This window comes from Neofelis nebulosa, chromosome 6 (assembly GCF_028018385.1).
Source record: "Neofelis nebulosa isolate mNeoNeb1 chromosome 6, mNeoNeb1.pri, whole genome shotgun sequence".
In the NCBI taxonomy this organism is placed as follows: domain Eukaryota; kingdom Metazoa; phylum Chordata; class Mammalia; order Carnivora; family Felidae; genus Neofelis; species Neofelis nebulosa.
In genome coordinates, this window is record NC_080787.1 from 29,447,879 (window position 1) to 29,467,177 (window position 19,299).

The window sequence follows — 19,299 nt, forward strand, 5'->3', positions numbered from 1 at the left end:
AGGACAAGCTGCATTCTCCACCTGTCCAGTCTTCAACCCTGAGACCATCCCTGGTCCCAAGCTCAGAAGGCCACACAGTTTACGAACAGAGCTGTATATTACAGTGAAGTTATTGGGGGGATAAAGGGAAGAATGGAAAGTCACCAGGAACAATATCTAACTCTTAATCTTGTGCACCAGAAGGTAATGACTTCTAATTGAAGCCTATCAATCTATTTCCAATCATTCTATTTTAATACTGTGTTTGCACAATCATATCATCTTCTGTGGGCTTATTAGTATTATTCCCCAACACATAATGTTGGAAATTCTCGATGCACCTACAGTATTAAAGGCTCTGAGCAGTCCCTTGTTAAAACAACAAAACCATTTTAACCAGGCACATGGGACGCATTCAATAAATGTTAGGTCATATCTGAAACATTAGCATTCTAATTTATCCTAAGAGCTTTCAAAATTGATCTGACCACTGAACTCTTCTGTTTCCTGACTCACGTTCACGTTTTAGGGTGCCCTTAGATGTACCTTGGGGAATACTGGTTTAGAGACAATTCATTATTGACTCTGGTATCAAATAGACCCCAATTCAAATCCCTGTGGGACCCCTTACCAGCTGTGTGACCTTAGTTATTTAACCTGAATCTCTGTCCTTGGTTCATCAAAATGGGTCAGAATGCCAACCTTGCAGAATAATTGGGAGGATTAAATTAGCTAATCTGTTAGCAAATGGTTTGGCGCCTGGCACAGAGATGTGGCCTCCATATTTAATATCTGTTCCCACTTCTTTATTTTCACCACACCTTGCCTCATTCTTTCTCTTCTATGCCTTTTGAAATCCTTCGTGCCCTTCAAGGTTAAATTCAAATCCTCCCACAATTGATTCTTATCTGACATCTTGCCTCCTCCCCACCCCCACTGAGTATGCACTGACTACATCACAACCTGTGCCATTTGTGTGGATATTTTTGGTGTCTTTTCTGGCAATAATTATTTCATAGGTTGGGCCTCTGCTTGTAAAAAAGCTGGGGCTCCTTGCCTGTGGGGATCATTCCTTAGATTTCTTTGTATCCTTCATAGCAACTGTGCGATGCACGTCCATTTTCATTTGTGCTCTAGTTATTACCAACACATTTTAGGAACAATTTCATATTTTAAGCCTTAGAAGTGAAGATAATTATTAATATCCTTATTTCAAATATTTAAACAAAGTAGTGAGTAGAGTCAACCTCCAAATTGCAGAATATTTGGAATAATATTGGTGTTGGACATTTTCTCAAAAAGATCTAAGAGGATGTGTTTGAATGGAATTTTAATCATTTCTAGACTGGCAGAACCAATTTTGAGAGGTCAGCATGATCTGATGTACTGCAGCATTCTTCATTACCCACAGATCAGAATGTCTGAGATAAGAGAATACCAGGAGTTCTGGTGCTTGCTGCCTCCTTCTGGAGAAGAAGGCTATCTGCCACCTCTTTCTCTCAAGTTGAAAGTGTCTATCAGCTTGTACTCTGAAATTGCTCTAATAAAATTGGGTGAAAATTGTGTATAATTATATCCAAGGGACATTTCATAGATTCTGAAGCCCATTTTGGAATTAATTATCCAAAAAAGTTAATTTGAATATAGTTTTTAAAATAAATTAAAAAATATTTTTTAACGTTTATTTATTTTTGAGAGGCAGAGAGAGACAGAGCAAGAATAGAGGAGGGGAAGTGAGAGAGGGAGACACAGAAACCAAAGCAGGCTCCATGCTCTGAACTGTCAGCACAGAGCCGGACTCAGGGCTCAAACCCACGAACCGTGAGATTATGACCTGACTTAACCGACTGAGCCACCTAGGCGACCGTGAATATAGTTTTTATTTTTATTGTTTCCATTTATTTTATATATTCTAACCTTTGACAGTTGTGCTATTTTATGTATGATGAAGATAGTCATTCACCACAAACCAGAATCTTACTACCTAAAATGTGATCCATGACTCATCAGCATCTCCAGGGAACTTGTTAGGATGCAGACTGTTAGGGCCAACTTGCACCTACTGAATAGGAATCTCCATTTTACTAAGGTCTCTGGATGCACATGCACATACACATCAAAGTTTGAGAAGCACTAGAATATTTGTTACCTCCTGCAATTGAAAAATGAAGGGTTAATTAAAGTTTACTGTAAAAAATTGCTGAAATAAACATTTACTATTGCACTTATGAGTATATGTTTACCTAGGTAGCAGATATGTATGTTACATATGCATACATGCATATCTATTCAGGACACATGTGTATATGTGTGTATCCTCCAAGGGGTCTCTCCGGCTGTTTCTTGAGAGCCAGGCAATATCCTTTCCTGAACATCTTAAGAGCATATTTTCCTTGATAAAATAAATATGTCTAATAATAGTTCTTTCCATTTGATTTCCCAGGCAGACAAAACACAAAACTTGCACTCTGTCCAGTGAGATTAGCTGGTGAGAGAGCATGTGAAGTGCCAGGCATGGTCTGCCTTCCCTGTGAAGGTCACATTGGTCCTCTCAGAGACGGGTGTGGACATCAAGTTCCTTGCCCATTTGAGAGGTTGTAGCCCTCTGATGAGACTCTGCGTCATGGAAATTCCTTAGTCTGCTCTTGTCTGCAAAGCAGCAGGCAGTATAATTGAAAGCCACATATGTGCTGAGTAAAGGACTAATCCGTGAGAATCTATCTGATAACTGAGTTACTTCTGCAGGTGCTTTCTAGCACGTAACCATGAGCACGTGTGGTGTGGAGTGACTGGATCCATCCCCTTCTGCTGTTGCCAGTTTTAGGATAGCTTACAGTTCAGAAGCTCTCAGGGTCAAGTGAAAAGGTCATTGGTATCTGGAGTTTGTCGGTCCATCTGGGCTTTGCCACTCACGTGAGATAAGTGACCTTGACTCTGAGCACGTTATGTAACTCTCTGATATTTGTTTATCTGGGATGACAACCACTGTTTGAAGGCAGCATTTCTCTAACTCTTTTGAAGATGGGAATCACCTGGGAATCACCTAGGATTCTTGGTGAATGGACAGATGCCTAGCCCCCCTAAAACTATTGGGCCAGAATCTCCATGAGTGGAGCTTGGGAATCTGTGTTTCTAATAACCCTCCAGGGGATTCTTGTAAGAAGTGTGGTTAGCACTGTTCTAGGGAAGCCATTTGATTAATATCCAGCTCACTTCCCTGCTTCAATTCCTAAATTTGTTTATATCAGGAAATGCCAAGTGGCAACAAAGAAGGTGATGTTGTGTCATTGCTGCGGGTTGGTTAGACCATAAAAAAATATTAAACTTTGAAACATCTAGAGATGCCTGGGTGGCTCAGTGGGTTGAACATCTGACTTTTGATTTTCGCTCTGGTCATGATCCCAGGGTTGTGGGATTGAGCCCTGCATTGGGCTCCATGCTGAGTGTGGAGCCTGCTTAAGATTCTCTCTCTCTCTTCTTCTGCCCCTCCCCCCAACTCATGCTCACTCTATCTAAAGATGAAATAAAAAAAGAAATATCTAGCTTGAGTACTCATCATCCCTACCTCTTAAGTTAGTGTTGTGACCACTTGAGTTTCCATTTCCATAGAATAAGCTGGAAATTATACATACAGTTGATTTTTGCTCTGAATCAATGTTACATAAATGTCAGCTGATATTATTGAGTTTCTTGACCCCTCTGTTGCTTGTTAAGTCTCTCAGGCATCTTGGTCTCTGGGGATTATGAATTCATGGAAAATATATATATATATAATTTACATATGTATTACCATTCCACCATAACTCTTATGTCTCTATATTAGTCACATCAAGACTAAGATAAAAAATGTTTTGTAGGATTAAAAACTTGGTTCTCTCATATCCAGTGAGAGAAGAGAGAAGTCTGGCTTCTTCACAGTTTGGTAGAAGATGCAATAGGTAGTTAAGGTAGCAAAAGAGGATTCATCCAGGATAAAATAAACAGATTAAAAATAATGTGAAAAGAAGAAATATATAATAAAAGGTTTAAAGAAGAATTGAGAATCGTTTTGCATGATGTGCAAGCTGGTAGAGGGACCTGTCCCTGTCTAAATAATTATAATAAAGCAAGCCTTCTTTGAATGTACTTGAGACACTGAATGAAATTCAACCCCAGGGTTCTTAGCCCTAAACATATCCACAAATAGATCAAGAGAGCAGTTGGGGACAGAGGGTCAAGGAAGGTTGCATGTGAAAGAATGTTTGGGAGGAACAGCCAAGGTCAGGTGGAGTGAAGCTCAAACCTTCTTCAGTGTGAGGTCACTCTCAGCAGAAATAAAGCACCAGTGCAGTCCCTTTGGCCATTCCTGCAAAACCCTCTAGATTTTCAGTTTTAAGGCATTAGCAATAAAGGTTCCACCCACCTCCCAGAATGTTGATTCCACCTCTTCCCAAGGCTCCAGCAGCTTCAGGGTTCACTCCACATGGCCTGGCACAGAAGAGCATTCCTAGGGTCACTGTGGAGCTGTCCAATAAACTCTGTCAAGACCAGAGTCCAGCTCAGACGGATTCTGGCTGTGTGTGGGCCCACGTGGGAACTACTGTCACCAGAAATGTAAGGAAATGTACCGTTCTGCTCAGGCCAACTGGAAAAGATTTATGAAATGCTTCCCAAGTGCCCAGATACCTGCTAGGATCTATAGAGGAGGCCAAAGAAATGGGATTTACAGTACCCATCATGATTAGCTGTTGGACCTCTATCAATTCCTGTAGCTTGCTGAGTAGGTATTTGAAATATGGGGTTAATAATATTGCTCTCATGCTGGCTGCTATGCAGAATATGTAGGGACTGTGTATGAAACACTTAGCACTATGCCTGATATGTGAGTACTCACTAAGTGGTAGCTAATGTTAATGTTGTTGTTACTGTTACTGTAGAAGCTGATCATTTAGTTGGGGTTGAAATGTCTGATTATATGAATCAGGAAGAAAACAAGATTGGGAAATTCATGCATGGTGCTTGGGGACTGTAATTCTCCAAGTGGAGCCAGCAGGCTGGTCCAGGCTGACCTCTTGCTGGATGAACCTGCAGGGGGCTGTTGTTTAGGGCTTTCTCTCCCCTCACCTGGGTTTATGCAGAGATGGAGTCACCCACAGGCCATGGGTCAGATTCCCTGTTGACAAGCTCACTACCACGTAGAAGGGACCATGTCATGGCCATGTATTGTTATGATTACCCTCCCCTTGCTGTCACTTTCTCTACTTTACCAATCCCCCTTAAAACTCAAACTCAGGAGCTGAATCTCCAAGTCCTTTTGGAATGAAAACAGATAAAATAGGCCTATGAAACTGGAATCACAGAGCTTGGAGTTTATTCATTTTGCCAGTCTTCACTGGGCACCCCAATGGGTGGGTGTTGGGCGGGTGATGGAGAGTGTAGCTATATGGTGAGTAAAAGAAAGTCTCCCCTCCACTCCCACAATCTCACAGGGAAGTCAGGCCATTAAAAAGAGTGCTGAGGGTGGAGAGAAGCACAGATGGGGGATTTTACCTAATCTGTAGGTAATTCATGAAGGTCTCTTTGAGCGTGTGGTGCTTTTCAGTTTGCACCTGTAGGATGAGCAAGCATACATAGAGCAGGGCAGCACACAGGAGGTGGTCAATAAAGGTGAATTAAAGAAGGAGGCATAGCAGAAAGAGTTGGAGGGGAAAGGCTTAGTGCCCTTCCAGACCTGCCTAACCAAGATCTTAGAGTAGAACCTCTTAGCTGGCTTGAGTGGAGATACCAGAGGGTAGCCTGTTTCCATCCATTTGACAAGTCTGATTTCCTGCTAATATCCCTACCATTATTTTGTCACCCCTAAAAGTTAATTCTGGCAGTTCCAGGGCTCATTCCTGGGACTTCTTAGAAATTAAATTATACTTGGTGCCATTTCCCTTCCTTCTGAAATTACTATTGCTATATTTTTAGTATGTTTTAGAGGAGTAAAAAGCATTACTTACCTCTAGTTTTCCATATAACCACTTCTGATGACTACCCCTTTTAAATGCTTTTTTTTTTCCAGGCTATCCAGTCTGAATTAACTTTTCTTTAAGAAAAGGTCTTTCGTGGTTTATAAATTTTAATGTAAGATGCTAACTGCCAGGATATTTTTGGACCACAACCAGGGATTTAACCAGCCTCCCTTAACAGATGAAACGAGGCAAGCCTGCACTGCACCTGGACACAGTGGCTCTTTCATCGTTCACTTTCAAAGTCATGACACCTCCTGGTTTTAACCTCAGGACGTCAAGAATTTTCTTTTAAAACCTGTTTCCTGGAAATAGGTCTTTGCTGTGCTAATGGATAATTTTTCACTTCATATTTTTTTAAGGTGCATAAATTCTATTTTTTTCCTCTTGCAAATAAAAAAAACAGGGTATGGAGGGGCATGGTAAGAGTCTCCTCTGTCTTAAATAGTACAGGCCATCCCTGTCCTGGATTTTTAAATATTTCATTAGCAACAAGGGATTCTTACACTGCCCTATTCATTCCCTGCTCCTCCTCAGACACTGGACTGATTATTTTGATTAAAAGTGCTGAGTAAGAGAATGTGGACTGAAAATTAGGCTCTTAAGCAAACGCCAGAGCCTTTAACCACATAAGGACTTGCTCCTGTGGCTATTTGGAGTCCTTTATTCAATGTTGCAACTAAGCAAAACTGGGTTTTTGAGACTTGCCTCCTATCCATGTTTTCTCATTCTTTCTTCCCCTATGCTGGGCAATTCTCCTCAAACAGGCAGTCACTCCAAGCTGGAAAAGTACCTGTGTGCAAAATTTTAACAAGTGTTCCCTCTAGGGCAGTAGATTTGCAGGAACATTCTTCTATGTGCCCCTTGAGCTGACATCTTGGTCATGTGACCTCACTTATGAGAGAAGAAAAAGGCATCTCTTCCTTAGGCTCAGCCAAGGGAACACACTGGCTTTCAGTCCATTTGCCTCCTCGAAGGGCAACTTTGCTCGGTGTGTGAACCACTCACTGAACATGGATGTCTTGCTGGAATGTAGAACCTGTTCTTAGTCTGCTGTCCATTCATTCTTGTTGAACTGCTAAGAGTTCATTCTTGAGAATCTAAATCATGCATTTGCAAAAGCTTAGTGGGTTTCCTGGTAAGGCAGTGCTTGAGGGAGAAGAAAAGTTAGCATTTGCCAAATGCATCTCCATCTGGATGGAGGTAAAAAGTTGTCTTGGGCCCAGTGGTCCTGCTGGGAGAATTGCTTGAGTAACCCCTTCTGGGTTATGTAAATAATAAAAAAAAATCACAGAAACCACTGCCTCTAGGATAGGTTTCAACGGGTTCCTTTGTAGTCGGTCAAAAACTTCTCTCCCAATGGTCTTATTGGGTAAATGCTGAAAAATGCCCCTGAGGAGGAGCCTCCTAGAAAGAAACAAAATGAGACCTTTGCTTTTCTCCCCAAAGTATTGAAACACATCTGATGACCTGAAATCTCCAGTCTGGAAATTATCCAAGGAGGCCGAAAGAGAACCTCTCCTTGAGGGGGTCTGGCCCACTGCTGTAGGCAGAGGCTGGGGTAGGGTTGCCAAATAAAGGTCAGGCCCCCAGTGAAATTTGAATTTCAGATAAACAATGCATCATTTTTAGTATAAGTATGTTCATGCGATATTTGAGACATACTTATACCCCAAAGTTACTCATTGCTTATCTGAAATTCAAATTCCTCTGGGCTTCCTGTACTTTTATTTGCACAGTCATGGGGTGTGGCCCTTAAGTAAGGCTACACATGATGTGCTTTGTGACTGTGGCTGTGAACAGAAGGCCCTGGAGCCTGGAGAACCCAGGTGTGAGGGCAGTTGGTGGACTGGACCACAGGAGGGTGTGGGGGCACCGAGGACCCATTGCTCGAAGGCACCAATGGGGGACCAGCAATGACTTGTCATGCTGGGCACTGTACTAGTCCAATGGGGAGGCAGCTACAGAAGGCAGAGGGGCAGTAACCTGCAACTATGTGCACTGCGAATGTTCTCCATTTCTCTCTCATTGGAACTGGGTGTGTATGGGTGGAGGAAGCCAGAGAGTCTACTGATTGGAAGGTGGGGGCTTGGCTAATTGAAGATCAAGAAAATACAGGTGTGAGAGGGGAAAGGTACAAACCTCCCACTGTACAGAAAAGAGTAAGATTTCATTGCACCACCTGTGTCTTACCTACAAAAAACAACCTTGAAACAAATAGGAAGAAACAAAGCATGTTGCAGCAGGATTTGCCCCCCACTCTCTGATGCCACTTGCTAGGACTTTGTGTTTTGAACTGTGGCATTTGGGTAACTTTTTTTTTTTTTAATGTTTATTTATTTTTGAGACAGAGAATGAACGGGGGAGGGTCAGAGAGAGAGGGAGGCACAGAATCTGAAGCAGGCTCCAGGCTCTGAGCTGTCAGCACAGAGCCTGATGTGGGGCTCGAACTCACAGACCGTGAGGTCATGATCTGAGCTGAAGTCGGACGCTTAACTGACTGAGCCACCCAGGCGCCCCATTGGGTAACTTTTAAAAATAGAGGTATCAGCTCTGCTAATTACTACCCAAGTTGCCTTGGAGTCATGACTTAACTTTTCTGTGCCTCAGTTTACTTGTGTGTGGAGTGGAAGAAAAATGAACATTTAAAAGGTTGAGGTGGCTTGAACAAGGGCAGTGTCAGGCCATTGTTGAGTCCTCAGTAAATGCTGGATAATAATAATAGCAACAACAACAACAAGGAAAAAAAAGGAGAAGAAGATAAGAAGCAACCAGGTCACTTCTTTTTTTTAATTTCTGAGCTCTATCCCAGAAACGTGAAATCAAAATTTCTGATCCTTATGTTTAAGAATCTAGTGATTCTTAGGTATTGTAAACTTTTAGAAACACTGACTTTTGTTTTCTATGAAAAAATGCCTGTCCTTGGGGGGCTTCCCACCTACTTATACTGTAGGTTGTGTCCCTGAGACTCTGAAGGAGAAGAGGAACTTTCTAGTGCCTCCTTGCCACGAGCTCTAGGGCAGCCTCTTTCCCTGACGTGCTCCCCACTCTTCACAACTTCCATTTTCACCCCAAAAGGGCTTCCCGGTGTCTTGCTCCTTCTTTGTGTCTAGACTCTTGGAGTAGTAGAATACAAAGTTTTTGTGTTTGAGGCAGAACACTGGATCTACTGTATTTTGTTTTAAAGAGTAGCAGCAATTGCCTTTGATTTAGTTAATGGGGCCAGTTTTTTAAGATTAATAAAGATTGCCAAATTCTTCATGTCCTTGGGGTTCCACCCATCTGCCTGCATCTATGCTCTCTGAAACCACACAGTGGACTTTACTAGAGCCACATTTCAGGTAACAGAATCGGACACATATTTATAATTCCCAAGTATCATATACCACAAAATTGGTCTTTCCTGCTGTAAGGTAATAATCCAGTTTTAAGATATTTACATAGAATTTTGTTTTCGCTTGAGTTATCATTTGGTTAATTATATAGTAAAGAAAAGCCAGGGGTGTGAGGTCTACTTTGGTCTCGGGTTCCTTTGAGCCACTCACTCCTACTTTTCAATGTGCTTTCTCATCTGTTGTAATATCCTTACAATTCTGCATAGGGCTTTTGTGTCCTCTAAGTTGGAGCAAGTATTTTCTCAGTGGCTAGGAGAGTGCACTGAGGATGGAATTTACTTAAGCAGACACCTAACACTGAGATCTGGTTTCACGAAAACCACTCACCTACAGTCTTCAAACACTTGCAACTATTTCCTGGCAAATGGCTATGGCTTTGTGTGCCCAGAGCTCCTTCCTTCCTCTCACCTCCTACATCTTCTCTGCTTTTTATTAGAGCTGTCTGTAACTTGAAACATTGTACTTTTCTGCAATTCTATAGTTGTAGAGCCTCAGTACCATTTTTGGACTTTTAAAAGATACGTTTCCTAAATACACTGGAGATGCTGATTTTTTTCCTAGTCTTTTTAGAAATGCTTTAGTGCGCCTTAACTCTTTGAAACATTTGGTAGTATGTGCAACCAATAAGGATAAGAAGTCAGCCAAAAGAAGGCAGCCCAGTACCCATGGCCATTGTTTGCTACTTGGTAAACTCTATGTCAGTGTCTTGAAGATGAAACCAGAAATGTTGGCCATGGTATGTAAGAGTAGACCTTCCAAACACTGAGGTCATTCCATCCTGCAACATGATCATGAAATCATGAACCTGTAGCTGTACAAACATTTGTCAGTGATATTATAAAAAGGGTTTGAATGAGACACAGTCACAAAGTATAAAACTCTTTGATTTTTTAAAATATTGAATCCTGAGATATGTTGAATACTGATTTATATTCCCCCAGTACCCATGAGATTATTTTTAAAAGTACTTTGCATATCAAGATTTAATTCAAAAGATGTTAAGTCCAATATCCCACTTAGCTACACAGTATATTTAAAATTTTATATATAGTTTTAGTAAGCTTGAGTTGTGTCATGAACTTTAACTTGAAAAATTATGTTTCTTAATAGAATATGAGCATTCTCCATGAGGATATTTCTCTGTTAGTCTTTATCATCATCAGGATATTAACGAATTTTTCATTTCTCTGGTGCTGTGCTACATACAGTACTTAGAAAGTTAGGCAGACCAGATTGTTCTATATGTGTTCACTCCATGAAATGGATTCCTTCCAGATCTCCAGAAAATAATGAACTGTGGAGTGGGTTAAAATGTCTTGTATTACTTAGCAACTGACCATAAAGGTCTAAAGGATGGATTTCTGTCGTGTGAGTTTACTTGGCAAAAGTAAACTTTCCTCCATAATTTCCCTTATGGCTCTCAGTGATCCTTCACACTTTTGTTCCTCAGCACAGGGTGACTAAGGATCTATAAATGTCTTTCTGCTTGGTTTCTTCTCAGCTGGTTCAAAGTCAGAGCACCCCTTCATAGCTCCTATAAATCCAAACCTTCTGGGATTTCTGTTGTTTTTCCTTAACATAATCCTAACAGAAAACAACCCCCCACTGGACCCTTAGGAGCAGGAACATCAGGATCCGGGGGTTTGGTCCCTATGTGTCTAGCTCACCAGCACAGGTGTTAGGTGAGAAGGAGAAGCATCATTCTTGGCTACAGGGAGACTAAAGTAGGATAAAGTCATCTTTAAAATGAGCAGAGAGCCAGTGTAAAGAATATCAGGAATGTCAAAATTAACTTTGTGTAGAAGGGCCCAGAAATAGCCAGGTTCCCCTGAATGCTAACAACTTAACGAAAGGTGTCTGTCTAGTCAGATATGCCTGGAGCCAGAGTCACCCATAGCCCAACCACTTCTATCTGAGCTCTTCTTGAGGATGCAAAAATTCCACACTTTATGAGGTGTTTTGACTAAGCCATGAATGAAGAACTATGGAAAATTGATTCTAAAAAAAAAAATGCAAACTGTAGAGTGCCAGTGAGAAAGAAAACCTCAAGATAGCCCAGGATGAGGGCAGTCATCCAATTTTATTGAGATCTTTGCATCTTTTGTACTTCCAAATATTTGAATGCTGAATTGCTTGAGCAAATTCACTTCAAGCTTTAATATATGCTCTTTTTGATGCTCCACAGAGATGAGAAAGCTTACATTTAAAACTTTACTTTGTCATCTTAAGAATTATCAGATATCACATAACTTATTTTTTTAATTAGAGAAGTAAAAATAGGAGTTGGTATATCATTAAAAAAATGTGAATTATTAAATGTAAAAGTGAATTATTAAGGTTATATAACAGGGTGTCAAGTTGTCATGCTAAAACTGGGGTGGCTCACTCAGAGTTAAAATGTTTTATATATAAGATACATAGAATATTTTTACATAAAATCTTCATATTTTTCATATATTTTAAAATATTTATTATACATTCCCATAAGTCATAAAGTTATATAATGTTTTTGGTGAGAAACAGCAGTCCTTACCATTATTGTCCCCATTTCCTCCTCATCAGAGGTAAGCATTTTCATTTGTTTTAGTTGATTCTTTTGTTACTTACTTTCATATGTCTAAATAACATGTATATGTTATTTTTTCATTTCATAGTTAGACTTCTTTCATTGAATGCTGTAGAAAGACAAGGATTAAGTCTCTTTCGTCTCCCACTTCCAACACACACACACACACACACAACACACACACACACACACAAACGCACCTTTTCTCCCAATATAATTATAATTTTTGGTTAAATAAAATTTCAGTGTTTCAATTATTGTGATTTTGAAAATTCTATTCATGACAGAGAAATGCAGAGCTTCATTGTGTATTTTCATTTCTTGCTCAGCCTTTTCTTTTTCCTGGAGTTACTGGTTGCCTTGATTTAAAAATTTGCTTATTTAAAAAGATGTATTATGTATCAAAACCAAACTTAAATTTCTAAACCTTTTCTACAAATCTTCATATATATTAGTTATCCTATCAATTTTATCTTCTTAAAGGAATTTCTCCCAGAGACTTCTGATCAATCTGAACTTTAATCCATTCTACACTGGTTACCCTCTAAACCTGAAGAACAGTTGATATCCTAGGATTTCTACTCCCCATCAGTGTAGAGAGATCCTGTCTCTTATATTGGGTATCATCTGGTAGTTATGCTTTGTTTTTCTTTCTTGTTTTATGACTTTGTTTAGATAGAACACATCTTCTAGTAGTTTCCTGAGAAGTGATGGAGGGATATAATATTTTTGAGATCTTACATGTCTGAAAATGCCTTATTTTACATAAGCACTTGGATAATAGTTTATCTGGCATATAATTCTAGATTAGAAATAATTTCTTTTCAGGATTTGGAAGGCATTGTAGTTTGTCTTCTAGCTTTCATATTTCTATGGAAATGTCCAAGTAAGTTCAGAATTCTGATATTTTGTATGAGGCATATATTTTTCTCTCTAGCACCTGTGAGACCCTCTATTTGTCCCTGATATTCAGAAATTTCATAATGATAGACCTTGTACACGTTATTCATCCACTGTGCAGGATATTTGCTGGACTCTTACCTCTTTCAATCTTGGAAACTTTCTTGGACAATTTCATGTTTCTTTGTTCTTGTTCTGGAGATCCTATTATTTGAATGTTGGATCTCCTAGTCTAGGCTTCTAAATTTCTCATCTTTTCCTTTCATTTTTATTTTATATATCTGGCTGCTCTCCTTTCAACATTACTTCCTTATTGTGGAAACTTTTTAAAAATTTTCTTGTCTCCTGTATGGTCTTAATTTCCAAGAACTCTTTTTAATTCTGAGTGTTTCTTTTTTATGAATCCTGTTCTTGTTACATAGATTTTATACATTCTGTTATTTCTCTGAGGATATTGGTGAGTTTTTTAGGAAGTTTTTTTCTCTGCATAATCTCTGTTTCCTCTAATTACTTTGTTTCATTAGTTTTAAATCTCTGTTTTTCATGTTAGGGCAGGGATCCCAAAACTTGTCTGCATATTAGAATCACCTAGGAAATCTGAAAAACTTCCAAAATCTAGGCCACATGCCAGACCAATTACACCATAATCTTTGGGAATAGGACTTAGAGATCAATATATGTGAAGCATTCCAGGTGATATTATGGGATTTTGTGGGACAATTTAAGATACTTCTCAATGTTTTCCTCTTTTGTCTTAAGATTCAGCTCTCCTGCTTATGCCTCCAGCTTCCAAAATTCTATCAGTGTTATCTTTCTTTTTTTTTTTTTTTTACTGTGTGTTTGTGTATTTGTCATTTCACAAATCCCTTTACTGTTATTTTAATGGAGTTTAAGGAAGGAGCAGAGTGTGGAGTTTAGGAAAGAGTATGTTGAAAAAGTGAGTTTTGAACTGGAAAGGTCCTATTGATATATTTTCAGGTATATTAGCAGTGATTTCACTTCTTATTCTAATAAGGGGTTACTAGTTCAAAAATAACCCAAATTTTCATTAAATATGACAGCACTGTCATATAGTCAGTTACAGTAAAACCTCATGTAGTCAAACTTTGCTAGCCAATAATTGGTGATAATGGACTTGGTTAAAGTTTACTTTTGTTCTACTTGGCAGAGAGAGGATTTGATTTAAAAAATTAGTGTAAACAAGATTGTAGATTAGCAACCTAGGTAAGAGAGAAAATATTCAAAGATATTATTAGAACTTACATGTGGAAAGACAAACTAGTTCTTCTGATTACAAATGCTGCTTGTTGATGTGAATCTGATATGCATGTACTTGAACCATACTTTATTAGCTATTAATTTGTATTACTGAATTAAAAGAACTGGATTAAATTTGCACTTCTTTTTAAACAAATTTCATACTTTTTTTTAATAGACTTCCCAGGTACCTGAACTTGGAATTGTTAAGAACTTACTCTAATGAAAATAACAGAAAGACAAACTGTGAAATATAACATGTCATTTATAATTAATAAATCACTAAACACAGGCAAGAAATTTAAGGGCTATAAAATGCCATGCATTTTCACAGTCAATTAATACTTAATTATTTGGCACATTCAATTCTGTAGCTAGGTGGGAAAAATTACTGTATTTAATTGCTTTCAAATTCACAATTTTACCTGTGAAACGGTGGCCTTCTTTTCATACTCTCAGGGACTATTATAAAAGATGGGGAAATTGTGCCTCAGTCTTCCAGTTCACAGAGTATTCTTTTATTTCTTTTTAATACTACCCATTGGTCTTTTCTTTCCTCCCTCTATTCTTTCTTTTCTTTCTTCCTTCCACCCTCTCTCCTTTCCCCTGTTCCTCCTTTCTTTGCTTCCTCCCTCCCTCCCTTCTTTCATTCTTCAATAATGAACATTCAATGTGCTGATTTTTATGAACAAAATTGACTAGAGTGTTTTCTCCCATGTGGATGGGTGTGACTCTAGGATATAACCCAAGATTTAGCTGCACTTCCTGCCCTTTGAAGAGTCTTCTTTGTGAGGAGTTCTGGCTTTCCCTAAGAAGCCCCAAGACTTTTGCTCAAAATTAACTTCCCACTTTTGCTCACTCCTTACTAGTAAGATCTGTCTGCAATACCAATCCAAAGTGATGCTGGTGGAATGGTGCAAAGAGAATGCCAAGTGGCCTTACAAAGTCACTTTAAGGCCTAATGAGATTAGTGACTTCCAACCTTATTAATGTAAAAGAAAAAAGTTCACAGACTCATAATAGCAACTATACTTCTGTTATTTCTGTTGAGAAAATACATGACTGAAAGCTATTTTTATTCAGCGATTCTTTCAAGTAAGTCTGAATTTTACCAACCACACCAGTATAAACAAACATTTGAACAATAGTCACGCATTCAGTTCTTGCTAATTTTTAGCCACTGTATCACTTAGGAATTTTATGTAGTTTTTAGAAACACAGCTCTAGCTATGGTGGATTAAACACATATAGATTTAGACCTTCATGATAAAGAAGCCCATATGTGTTGGTTTATAGCCAAGTTCTCTGAAATTCTCTGGCCTTTCCTTCATGGTCCCAAAGTGGTTGCTGGAGCTCCTGACATGATATCTGCTTTTCTTGAAGCTTGAGGAAAGAAGGACAATGGAATGGCAAAAAAATTTCTTGCAAGATTTTTATTCTTTTATGCTTATATCTCAGTGGCTACCCCAAAGGAGGTTGAAGAATGCAGCACATTATCTAAGAGCACAAGTCTCTGTTAGAAGATGGGAGAGGGATGTTGCCTGGGCAATCTATGACACAGGCTGTAGACAATGCTGAGAGTGCATCTGAATTATGGGCAGCAAGGGAGTTCTCAGTGTGTGGGCTAGATGTCCAGGATTTCTTCCATCTCTAACTCTCTTTAATTGTATGACATCTTGGCATGCTGAGCTTAGAGCATTTCTCTGAGGTGGCAGCAGATAGCGAAAAGAGCACTGAATGTAGATTAAGAAGGCATGGATACAAATCCTAACTATTGGCCAGGAACTTGGGAAAATTGCTTAACTTCTCAGAAGCTCAGTTTTCCCCTCCAAGAAGGAAATCAGAAATGTTTTCCCAGAGGCTCCTTGTGAGGATTGACTGAGATATTAAGAAACCCCTTAGTGCAGAGTCTTGCACACGTAGGTGCCCAGTCAATGTGACTTTGAGTTGAGGAGTGCAAGGTCATGGTCCAAACTCAGATTTGGGAACAACTGGGGGAGTGTTATATGCTGGACCTCTGCCTTGAATACCACTTAGTGGGTGCTGAGGTGGACCTGTCAGGGGTCTGTTTCCCAATACCAAACAGTGTGTCTCAAATGACTCGACCCCAGAAGCAGGTGTAAATTGGATTGCAGAGGTGTGAGGCCCGCTCTATCCTGCATATCTGTGCTCTGGAGGTCTGCATAGGTATCTGCTTTATATTTCACAATTTTCATTTTTTATACTAGTTAATTTACAGATGTTTGATCAGGTGTGAACTTCTACCAAGAAGACTATAAAAAAGCAATTTAACAAGTGAGTCTGAAATGCCATATGAAGGGTCAGACTTTACACATATTACGTACTGGACTTTAAAAACGAACAAAGTTGCCCTTTCTTTTTCATTTCCTTGAGACACTCCTGGAAGGAAAGTTCAGGAGTTCAAATTGCCTATTTTGGGCTGCTGTCCAGGCAGCCACACCTCCCTGCCCTTTCTCACACTGTTCTCTTTCCCCAAAATGTTCTTTTCTTCCTATTCCCCTGGCAAAAACCTATTTATCTTTTAGGGCCTCATTTAAGCAGCATCTTCACTTCAAAACCTTGGTACCCAGGACCCAGGCAGAAGAAGTTCCTCTTTTCACTGTGCTGGTTGGTGTATTGCCTATCTTGCATCTTTCCCATAATAATATTAGGAGTTTATTGAGAGCTTACCATAAGCCCAGCACTGTCCTAAGTGCTTTACATATGCTCATTCATTTAATGCTCATAAAAACTTGATGAAGTAGCAACTATTATTATCCTATTCCAGATGAAAACTGAGGCACAGAAAGATTAAGTAGTTTACCCAAAATCACATAGCTAGAAAATGGCCAAGTCAGAATTTGAACCCAGGTTCTTTTTCTTTAAATTTTTTTAAATGTTTTATTTTATTTTTGAGACAGAGAGAGACAGAGCATGGATGGGGGAGGGGACAGAGAGAGGGAGACACAGAATCTGAAGCAGGCTCCAGGCTCCAAGCTGTCAGCACAGAGCCGGATGCGGGGCTTGAACTCACGGACGGTGAGATCGTGACTTGAGCCGAAGTTGATTGCTTAACCAACTGAGCCACTCAGGCACCCCTGAGCCCAGGCTCTTAAACAATTGTAGCACATACATGATAATTATTTAATAATGTACTTATTATCAGTGTCCCTTACTAGGTTATAAAGAGTTTTCTGTCAGGGGCTCTGTCTTATTCCTCTGAGCATACCCAACATTTTATCTTGAATGAATGAATATATATGTATACACATGCTAGCTTGGGATAACAAATTCAAACTGTACAGAAAATTCTAAAATGGACAGAGATTACTCTGGGGTGGGCCCAATTCATGTTTCTCTCTATGCAGTGAACACTGTTAGTCATTTCTTGTGCTTTCTTCTAGAAGTTTTTATGCACATTTCAGCATATATGCAAATGCTTTAAAGATTTATCCAAAAAGGATCATGCTTAAACACATCCTTGCTAGTATGTGCAAGTCTATTTTCAACTTAAAAAAAAAAAAGAAAAACCAAAGAAGAGGTGATTCATGACATTTTGATTATGATGCCTTGAAAAGGCATCCACAGACTTAGTTTCCATAAAAACTGTTGTCATTTGGGGCACCTGGGTGGCTCAGTGGGTTGAGCATCTAGCTTTGGCCCAGGTCAAGATCTCATAGTTCATGAATTTGAGCCCCTCATTGGGCAGTCTGCTGTCAGCACAGAAGCCGCTTCAGATCCTCTCTTCCCCAACCTCCCTTTGCCCCTTCCCTGCTTACTCTCTCAAAAATAATAAATAAAAAATAAAAAAACCTGTTGTCATTTAAAATTATTGACCATAACACCAAATCCAACTTTTAAAATGTTCTAACTATGTGGTAATGACCTCAAATCCTTTGGGAAAGAAGAAAAGAAATATGGAAAAAGATAATTATCTAGCTTAAGCAATCCACTTATCAACAGTGCTTACTTAGAACCCTTTCATTTCTGTTATTCTGCATTTACAAAGAAGCATTTACTAGAGGGGTTTTTGTTTGTTTGTTTAGATATGGAGCTGGGGAACTGAGACCTTTGAGCAGAGTGTGAAGTCTCTAAAATTCATGGCGGCAGGAGTCATGGGAGCCTGGGCAGTGGGTGTGCATTACAAACCATGGGCTCCTGGCTAGTAAAGGTTCCATAAATCTTGGATTTGCCAAGGAACTTTAGTTTCACACATGCTCTGAGTTCTTCTACTGTGCAAACATCTCCTTCTCTGGCAGGGAAAACACCTTCATTTTCCATACGGTGCAAACATGTACCTCTTGCAGAAATGGAAGGAGAACATGAATTTCTGCAAAGGTGAACCAGAGAACAACAATGTATTTGTGATCTTGATCCTTAACTATAGACTGGGAGCTTGACGCAGGACTAGCTCAGCAGAAAGCTTTGACAGATGCCCAGTAGGGATATACTCCTTTTCCTTGAGCAGATAAACTCTCCTGGGCTCAGACCTCTAATGGAGCCAGGACACCTTAACATGCCTTTACAGCCTTAACAGCCCTTTTTGTCTGTCCACAATTGTCTGGTTAGCCTACTTTTTCTTCAGAAAATTCCCAAACAGCAGAACATATATTAGCTTTTATGATTTAAAAAAATAATGGTAAAATATAAAATATACTACCTTAACCATTTTCAAGGGTACAGCTCTGTGGCTTTTAAGTACATTTACATTGTTGTGCCACTATCACCACCATCCATCTCCAGAACTTTAAAAAAAATTTTTTTTAATGTTTTCATTTATTTTTGAAGGAGAGACAGACAGAGCATGACTGGGGGAGGAGCAGAGAGAGAGGGAGACACAGAATCTGAAGCAGGCCCCAGGCTCCGAACTGTCAGCACAGAGCCTGACACGGGGCTTGAACTCATGAACCGTGAGATCATGACCTGAGCTGAAGTCGGATGCTTAATTGACTGAGTCACCCAGGCGCCCCTCCAGAACTTTTTCATCTTGCAAAACTGAAACTATTGAACCCATGAAACACTAACTCCCCATTTTCCCATCCTCCAGCTCCCAGTAACCACCCTTCTATTTTCTGTTTCTATGAATCTGACTCTTCTAGGTACCTTGTATATGTGGAACCATACACTATTTGTCCTTTTGTGATGGGCTCATTTCACTGCGCAAGTTTTCAAGGTTCATCCATGTTGTAGCCTCTGTCAGAATTTCCTTCCT

The 19,299-nt window shown here is 39.5% G+C and overlaps 1 protein-coding gene across 3 annotated transcripts in view; it reads left to right on the forward strand.

Moving 5' to 3' along the window:
- The window catches only part of MYLK4 (myosin light chain kinase family member 4), an 88,818-nt gene that overhangs the window by 15,414 nt on the left and 54,105 nt on the right, over positions 1-19,299 (forward strand). The gene's annotated exons all lie outside the window — the stretch shown is intronic.